Source organism: Salvelinus fontinalis, chromosome 26 (genome assembly GCF_029448725.1).
Source record: "Salvelinus fontinalis isolate EN_2023a chromosome 26, ASM2944872v1, whole genome shotgun sequence".
Taxonomy (NCBI): Eukaryota; Metazoa; Chordata; class Actinopteri; order Salmoniformes; family Salmonidae; genus Salvelinus; species Salvelinus fontinalis.
In genome coordinates this window covers 9,988,441-9,997,743 of record NC_074690.1, presented here as the reverse complement: position 1 = coordinate 9,997,743, position 9,303 = coordinate 9,988,441, and positions in this window count along the sequence as shown.

Below are 9,303 nucleotides of genomic sequence, written 5' to 3'. Positions count from 1 at the left end.
CAGTACAGTACATATAGCCTTGCAAAATAACTGTAACAGCACAAGGTACTGTAACTAAGGACACTTTATTCACCCTTGAACCATAGACGTAGACAACAAATAATTGTATCTGTCCTATTATGGCGTCTGTGAGGGAATGGGCAGCGCCATTGAGGCCATCTACATTTTGAAGTAATGAATTTTCTTCTACTACTATGACTTGGTAAACAAACTGAATGGTTGCATACTTCCAACTGGAGTGTGTTTGAACAGGTTTGAACACCTGCGGTTATGAACTGTTTGCTCACTAGTATAATCTGGATCTGGATTATTATCAGGATCTGGTCCTTCCTTAATCTATAGGAAGTCCCACCCAGTTGACTACTTTAAAATGGTGGTCCTCAATGGAATGTCCATGCAAAAACATATTATTTCCAAGTAGTAATCTGTACAGTGCCTTCAGAAAGTATTCACACCCCTTGACTTTGTTGTGTTAAAGCTTGATTTAGAATGGATTACATTTAGATTTTTTGGTCACTAAACTACACACAATACTTCATCATTTCAAAGTGGAATTATGTTTTCAAAATGTTTACTAATTAGTTAAAAATGAAAAGCTAGAATGTCTTGAGTCAATAATTACATTTACATTTACATTGAAGTCATTTAGCAGACGCTCTTATCCAGAGCGACTTACAAATTGGTGCATTCACCTTATGATATCTAGTGGAACAACCACTTTACAATAGTGCATCTAATTCTTTTAAGGGGGGGGGGGGGGGGTTAGAAGGATTACTTTATCCTATCCTAGGTATTCCTTAAAGAGGTGGGGTTTCAGGTGTCTCCGGAAGGTGGTGATTGACTCCGCTGACCTGGCGTCGTGAGGGAGTTTGTTCCACCATTGGGGTGCCAGAGCAGCGAACAGTTTTGACTGGGCTGAGCGGGAACTGTACTTCCTCAGAGGTAGGGAGGCGAGCAGGCCAGAGGTGGATGAACGCAGTGCCCTTGTTTGGGTGTAGGGCCTGATCAGAGCCTGAAGGTACGGAGGTGCCGTTCCCCTCACAGCTCCGTAGGCAAGCACCATGGTCTTGTAGCGGATGCGAGCTTCAACTGGAAGCCAGTGGAGAGAGCGGAGGAGCGGGGTGACGTGAGAGAACTTGGGAAAGTTGAACACCAGACGGGCTGCGACGTTCTGGATGAGTTGTAGGGGTTTAATGGCACAGGCAGGGAGCCCAGCCAACAGCGAGTTGCAGTAATCCAGACGGGAGATGACAAGTGCCTGGATTAGGACCTGCGCCGCTTCCTCCGTGAGGCAGGGTCGTACTCTGCGAATGTTGTAGAGCATGAACCTACAGGAACGGGTCACCGCCTTGATGTTAGTTGAGAACGACAGGGTGTTGTCCAGGATCACGCCAAGGTTCTTAGCACTCTGGGAGGAGGACACAATGGAGTTGTCAACCGTGATGGCGAGATCATGGAACGGGCAGTCCTTCCCCGGGAGGAAGAGCAGCTCCGTCTTGCCGAGGTTCAGCTTGAGGTGGTGATCCGTCATCCACACTGATATGTCTGCCAGACATGCAGAGATGCGATTCCCCCACCTGGTTATCAGAGGGGGGAAAGGAGAAGATTAATTGTGTGTCGTCTGCATAGCAATGATAGGAGAGACCATGTGAGGATATGACAGAGCCAAGTGACTTGGTGTATAGCGAGAATAGGAGAGGGCCTAGAACAGAGCCCTGGGGGACACCAGTGGTGAGAGCACGTGGTGCGGAGACAGATTCTCGCCACGCCACCTGGTAGGAGCGACCTGTCAGGTAGGACGCAATCCAAGCGTGGGCCGCGCCGGAGATGCCCAGCTCGGAGAGGGTGGAGAGGAGGATCTGATGGTTCACAGTATCAAATGCAGCCGATAGGTCTAGAAGGATGAGAGCAGAGGAGAGAGAGTTAGCTTTAGCAGTGCGGAGCGCCTCCGTGACACAGAGAAGAGCAGTCTCAGTTAAATGACTAGTCTTGAAACCTGACTGATTTGGATCAAGAAGGTCATTCTGAGAGAGATAGCAGGAGAGCTGGCCAAGGACGGCACGTTCAAGAGTTTTGGAGAGAAAAGAAAGAAGGGATACTGGTCTGTAGTTGTTGACATCGGAGGGATCGAGTGTAGGTTTTTTCAGAAGGGGTGCAACTCTCGCTCTCTTGAAGACGGAAGGGACGTAGCCAGCGGTCAAGGATGAGTTGATGAGCGAGGTGAGGTAAGGGAGAAGGTCTCCGGAAATGGTCTGGAGAAGAGAGGAGGGGATAGGGTCAAGCGGGCAGGTTGTTGGGCGGCCGGCCGTCACAAGACGCGAGATTTCATCTGGAGAGAGAGGGGAGAAAGAGGTCAAAGCACAGGGTAGGGCAGTGTGAGCAGAACCAGCGGTGTCGTTTGACTTAGCAAACGAGGATCGGATGTCGTCGACATTCTTTTCAAAATGGTTGACGAAGTCATCAGCAGAGAGGGAGGAGGGGGGAGGAGGGGGAGGAGGATTCAGGAGGGAGGAGAAGGTGACAAAGAGCTTCCTAGGGTTAGAGGCAGATGCTTGGAATTTAGAGTGGTAGAAATTGGCTTTAGCAGCAGAGACAGAAGAGGAGAATGTAGAGAGGAGGGAGTGAAAGGATGCCAGGTCCGCAGGGAGGTGAGTTTTCCTCCATTTCCGCTCGGCTGCCCGGAGCCCTGTTCTGTGAGCTCGCAATGAGTCGTCGAGCCACGGAGCAGGAGGGGAGGACCGAGCCGGCCTGGAGGATAGGGGACATAGAGAGTCAAAGGATGCAGAAAGGGAGGAGAGGAGGGTTGAGGAGGCAGAATCAGGAGATAGGTTGGAGAAGGTTTGAGCAGAGGGAAGAGATGATAGGATGGAAGAGGAGAGAGTAGCGGGGGAGAGAGAGCGAAGGTTGGGACGGCGCGATACCATCCGAGTAGGGGCAGTGTGGGAAGTGTTGGATGAGAGCGAGAGGGAAAAGGATACAAGGTAGTGGTCGGAGACTTGGAGGGGAGTTGCAATGAGATTAGTGGAAGAACAGCATCTAGTAAAGATGATGTCAAGCGTATTGCCTGCCTTGTGAGTAGGGGGGGAAGGTGAGAGGGTGAGGTCAAAAGAGGAGAGGAGTGGAAAGAAGGAGGCAGAGAGGAATGAGTCAAAGGTAGACGTGGGAAGGTTAAAGTCACCCAGAACTGTGAGAGGTGAGCCATCCTCAGGAAAGGAACTTATCAGGGCGTCAAGCTCATTGATGAACTCTCCAAGGGAACCTGGAGGGCGATAAATGATAAGGATGTTAAGCTTGAAAGGGCTGGTACCTGTGACAGCATGGAATTCAAAGGAGGCGATAGACAGATGGGTCAGGGGAGAAAGAGAGAATGTCCACTTGGGAGAGATGAGGATCCCAGTTCCACCACCCCGCTGACCAGAAGCTCTCGGGGTGTGCGAGAACACGTGGGCAGACGAGGAGAGAGCAGTAGGAGTAGCAGTGTTATCAGTGGTAATCCATGTTTCCGTCAGTGCCAAGAAGTCGAGGGACTGGAGGGAAGCATAGGCTGAGATGAACTCTGCCTTGTTGGCCGCAGATCGGCAGTTCCAGAGGCTGCCTGAGACCTGGAACTCCACGTGGGTCGTGCGCGCTGGGACCACCAGGTTAGAGTAGCAGCGGCCACGCGGTGTGAAGCGTTTGTATGGTCTGTGCAGAGAGGAGAGAACAGGGATAGACAGACACATAGTTGACAGGCTACAGAAGAGGCTACGCTAATGCAAAGGAGATTGGAATGACAAGTGGACTACACGTCTCGAATGTTCAGAAAGTTAAGCTTACGTTGCAAAAAAAAAATCTTATTGACTAAAATGATATAGTACTGCTGGCTGGTGAAATAGGCTAGCTAGCAGTGGCTGCGTTGTTGACTTTGTTTGAAAGTGTAGCTGGCTACGTAACCTCTAACTGGCTAGGTAACCTCGACAATTACTCTAGACTACACAATTATCTTGGATACAAAGACGGCTATGTAGCCAGCTAAGATCAAACAAGTCAAACTGTTGTACTGTAATGAAATGAAATGTAATACTACCTGTGGAGCAAAGCGGAATGCAACTACTCGCTCCAACCCGGAAGTGCGTATCGTAGAGGGAGAGGCAATAGAAGTGTTGTTTCTTGTATTATTGTCTTTTGTGTCTTTAGAGGACTGCTTCACCTTAATGTCCCCTTTCCCCCCTTTCCCTTTTCTTCTGTCCTTATTTTGTCCCACTTTGTCCCTTCTTTGTCCCTTCTTCTCTTCTGCCAACTAGACACTCCTTGTTAGCTAGCTAGCTTCTTCCAGGAATGTCCCTAGCAACTGCCTAGCAACAGGTAAACAACTTAGCTAGCTAAGAAAACGGTATAATTTTATGAAAAAATTGTTACTTTTTCAAAAGCCTTTCTTCTTTGTTTGCTGCTTGTTTGGTCTCCTATTCAGTTTGCAGTTTTCTTTTGATTTTTTTCCGATGTACTTTACTCTAAAAAAAACATTTAAATTTCAATATTTGTAGGAGCTCATCTTTTCAGCTGCTGCTGCTTAATTTGGAACTATTCAACACCTTTGTTATGGCAAGCCTAAATAAGTTCTGGTGTAAAAATGTGCTTAACATAATAAATTGTATGGACTCACTCTGTGCAATAATAGTGTTTAACTAGATTTTTGAATGACTAACTCATCTCTGTACCTCACACATACAATTATCTGTAAGGTCCCTCAGACGAGCAGTGAATTTCAAACACAGCTTTAACCACAAAGACCAGGGAGATTTTACAATGTCTCGCAAAGAAGGGCACCTAGTGTTACATGGGTAAAAATGAATACAAAAAACAGACAGTGAATATTTCTTTTGAGCATGGGGAAGTTATTAATTACACTTTGGATGGTTTATCAATACACCCATTTACTACAAAGACACAGGCTTCCTTCCTGACTCAGTTGCCGGAAAGTAAGGAAACTGTCACGACTTCCACCGAAGTTGGTCCCTCTCCTTGTTCGGGTGGCGTTCGAAGTCGCCGACCTAGCCATCGCTGATCCTCTTTCATTTTCCTTTGGTTTTGTCTTGTCTTGTATCACACCTGGTTTCAATCCCATTCATTACATGTTGTGTATTTAACCCTCTGTTCCCTCTCATGTCCTTGTCGGGGATTGTTTATTGTAAGTGCTTGTGCACGTCTGTCCTGGTGTGCGTCGGGTTATGTACCCATTTATTGATTGTTCTGTTTTCCGGTGGGTTTTTGTTTTTAAATTGCGCCGTTGGAAACACAGTTTTTGCTCTCCTGCGTCTGACTTCTCTGCCGCCAGTACGCACCCCTTACAGAAACCACTCAGTGATTTCACCATGAGGCCAATTGTGACTTTAAAACAGGTATAGTTTAATGGCTGTGATAAGAGATCTAAACATGGATGAACAACATTGTAGTTACTCCACAACCCTAACCTAATTAATAGAGTGAAAAGAAGAAAGCCTGTACAGAATAGAAATATTCCAAAACATGCATCATGTTCGCAACAAGGCACTAAATTAATACTGCAAATAAATTGGCAAAGCAATTACATTTTTTCCTGAAAACTAAGTGTTATGTTTGTGGCAAATCCAATCCAACACATTACTGAGTATCACTCTCCATGCATAGTGGTGGCTGCATCATTGTCACACCCTGGCCTTAGTATTCTTTGTTTTCATTATTATTTTTAGGTAGGTCAGGGTGTGACATGGGGAATGTTTGTGTTTTGTCGTTTTGGGTGGTTATATGGTAAAGGGGGTGTTGGGTGTAGTGTATGAGTTTGTGTTGAGTGAATGTTTCTAGGTATGTCTATGGTTGAGTGAATGTGTCTAGGTATGTCTATGGTTGCCTGAGTGGTTCTCAATCAGAGACAGATGTCTTTCATTTGTCTCTGATTGGGAGCCATATTTAAGGCAGCCCTGGGCATCATGCATTTGTGGGTAATTGTCTATGTGTAGTGTTTGTGTCAGCACTATATGTCTGTTTAGCTTCATGGTCGTCAGTTTTGTTATTTTGTTTAGTTTGTTTATAGTTGTTTGTTTCTTGTTTGTTTCTCTCTTCTTTTAATAAAGAAGATGTATTTTGCACATGCTGCGCCTTGGTCCAATCTCTCATAGCAAGACGATCGTGACAATCATGTTATGGGTATGGAATGGAGCTAAGCACAGGCAAAATCATAGAGGAAAAACTGGTTCATTCTGCTTTCCACCAGAAACTAGGATATGAATTCACCTTACAGCAGGACAATAACCTAAAACATAATGCCAAATCTACACTGGAGTTGCTTACCAAGAAGACAGTGAATATTCCTGAGTGGCCAAGTTACAGTTTTGATTTAAATCTGCTTAAAATCTACGACAAGACCTGAAAATGGTCTAGCAATGATAACCAATTTGACAGAGCTTGAAGAATTTTGAAAATAAAACAAACAAATGTTGCTCAATTCAGGTGTGGAAAACTCTTGGAGGCGTACCCAGAAAGACACACAGCTGTAATTGTTGCAAAAGGTGCTTCTACTAAGTATTGACTCAGGGGTGTGAAAACTCATGTAAATGAACATGCATATGAACATGCACCTGTGGCACGGTCGTTAAGACACTAACAGCTTACAGACGGTAGGCAATTAAGGTTACAGTTATGAAAACTTAGGACACTAAAGAGGCCTTTCTACTGACTCTGAAAAACACCAAAAGAAAGATGCCCAGGGTCCCTGCTCATGTACGTGAACGTGCCCTAGGCATGCTGCAAGGAGGCATGAGGACTGTGGATGTGGCCAGGGCAATAAATTGCAATGGCCGTTTGTGAGACGCCTATACAGTGCTACAGGGAGACAGGACGAACAGCTGATCGTCCTCGCAGTGACAGACCACGTGTAACAACACCTGCACAGGATCGGTACATCCGAACATCACACCTGCGGGACAGATACAGGATGACAACAACAACTGCCCGAGTTACACCATGAACGCACAATCCCTCAATTTCCAAACGCCTGAAGGTACCACGTTCATCTGTACAAACAATAGTATGCAAGTATAAACACCATGGAACCACGCAGCCGTCATACCGCTCAGGAAGGAGATACGTTCTGTCTCCTAGAGATGAACATACTTGTGCGAAAAGTGCAAATCAATCCCAAAACAACAGCAAAGAACCTTGTGAAGATGCTGGAGGAAACCGGTACAAAAGTATCTATATCCACAGTAAAACGAGTCCTACATCAACATAACCTGAAAGGCCGCTCAGAGAGGAGGAAGTCACTGCTCCAAAACCACCATAAAAAGCAAGACTATGGCTGGGGGCAGTATTGAGTAGCTTTGATTAATAAGGTGCCCAGAGTAAACTGCCTGCTACTCAGACCCAGAAGCTAAAATATGCATATTATTAGTAGATTTGGATAGAAAACACTCTGAAGTTTCTAAAACTGTTTGATGTCTGTGAGTAAAACAGAACTCATATGGCAGGCAAAAACCTGAGAAAATAATCCAACCAGGAAGTGGGAAATCTGAGGTTTGTAGGTTTGCCTATCCAATATACAGTGTCTATGGGGTCATATTGCACTTCCTAAGGCTTCCACTAGAAGTCAACAGTCTTCAGAACCTTGTTTGATGCTACTACTGTGAAGGGGGGAATAAGAGCTGATTGAGTCAGGGGTCTGGCAGAGTGCCACAAGCTCACTCAGGCACGCCCCCGCGTTCCTTCTCCTTTCTAAAGACAAAGGAATTCTCCGGTTGAAACATTATTGAAGATTTATGTTAAAAACATTCTAAAGATTGATTCTGTACATCGTTTAACATGTTTCTACGAACTGTAATGGAATTCCTGGGGGTGTATTCTGATGAAGATCATCAAAGGTAAGTGAATATTTATATTTATAAATAATATTTGCTATTTCTGACTTCTGTTGACTCCACAACATGGCGGGTACCTGTATGGCTTGTTTTTGTGTCTGAGTGCCGTACTCAGATTATTGCATTGTGTGCTTTTTCCGTAAAGTTTTTTGGAAATCTGACACAGCGGTTGCATTAAGGAGAAGTTTATCTAAAGTTCCATGTGTAATACTTGTATCTGTTATCAATGTTTATTATGAGTATTTCTGTAAATTGATGTGGCTGTCTGCAAAATCACCGGATGTTTTGGAGGCAAAACATTTCTGAACATAACGCGCCAATGTAAACTAAGATTTTTGGATATAAATATGAACTTTATCGAACAAAACATACATGTATTTTGTAACATGAAGTCCTATGAGTGTCATTTGATGAAGATCATCAAAGGTTAGTGATTCATTTTATCTCTATTTCTGCTTTTTGTGACTCCTCTCTTTGGCTGGAAAAATGGCTGTGTTTTTCTGTGACTAGGTACTGACCTAACATAATCAGATGGCGTGCTTTCGTCGTAAAGCCTTTTTGAAATCGGACACTGTGGTGGGATTAACAACAAGTTTATCTTTAGAATTGTGTAAAATACTTGTATGTTTGAGGAATTTTAATTATGAGATTTCTGTTGTTTGAATTTGGCGCCCTGCACTTTCACTGGCTGTTGTCAAGTTGATCCCGTTAACGGGATCTCAGCCGTAAGAAGTTTTAATAACACAGGGAGCACATCCAAACCAGATACATATGCTGGTCTGTGTTAGGCTGCGTTCACACAGGTAGCCCAATTCTGATACCCCTCCCCCCTTAATTGGACTATTGACCAGTTGCATCAGATCTTTTCACATCAGATCTTTTTCAGAGCTAATCTGATTGGTCAAAAAAGGAACTGAATTGTGTTGCCTGTCTAAACACAGCTGAATAAAAATAGTCTAAACCCTACAAATAAAAAAGTGGTTATCTTACCAAAACTGTTTTGACAGAGGGTGGTTTCAATCTAACAGTGATTAAAATTGTTATACAGAGTAGGCCTATAGGCATATTGAAAGAAAATAGTGCTACATTCCAATGGTGGAAGTGTACAGTGTTTCAGCATAGGAGATTTGAAGTTATCATTTCTCAATTTAATTAAAATAACTCTGAAGATGTCTTAGAAACATATAACACAGAAGGTCCAGATTGGAACATCTGTCAATCAATTGTGGGTGATGAATATCAAAGATGACAGTGGACAGTAAAATGGGAATGGAAATTAATGTTCAAAGTCTGAAATACCTTACAATGATCAAACAGTGAAGTGCTTTAAAAAATACAATGTTATCTGGTAAGATTACAATTACTGTCATAATTATGAGAGGATTACACAATAACATATAGTTTTTATTTCATGTAAAGAAGCATTGCTAGAGAG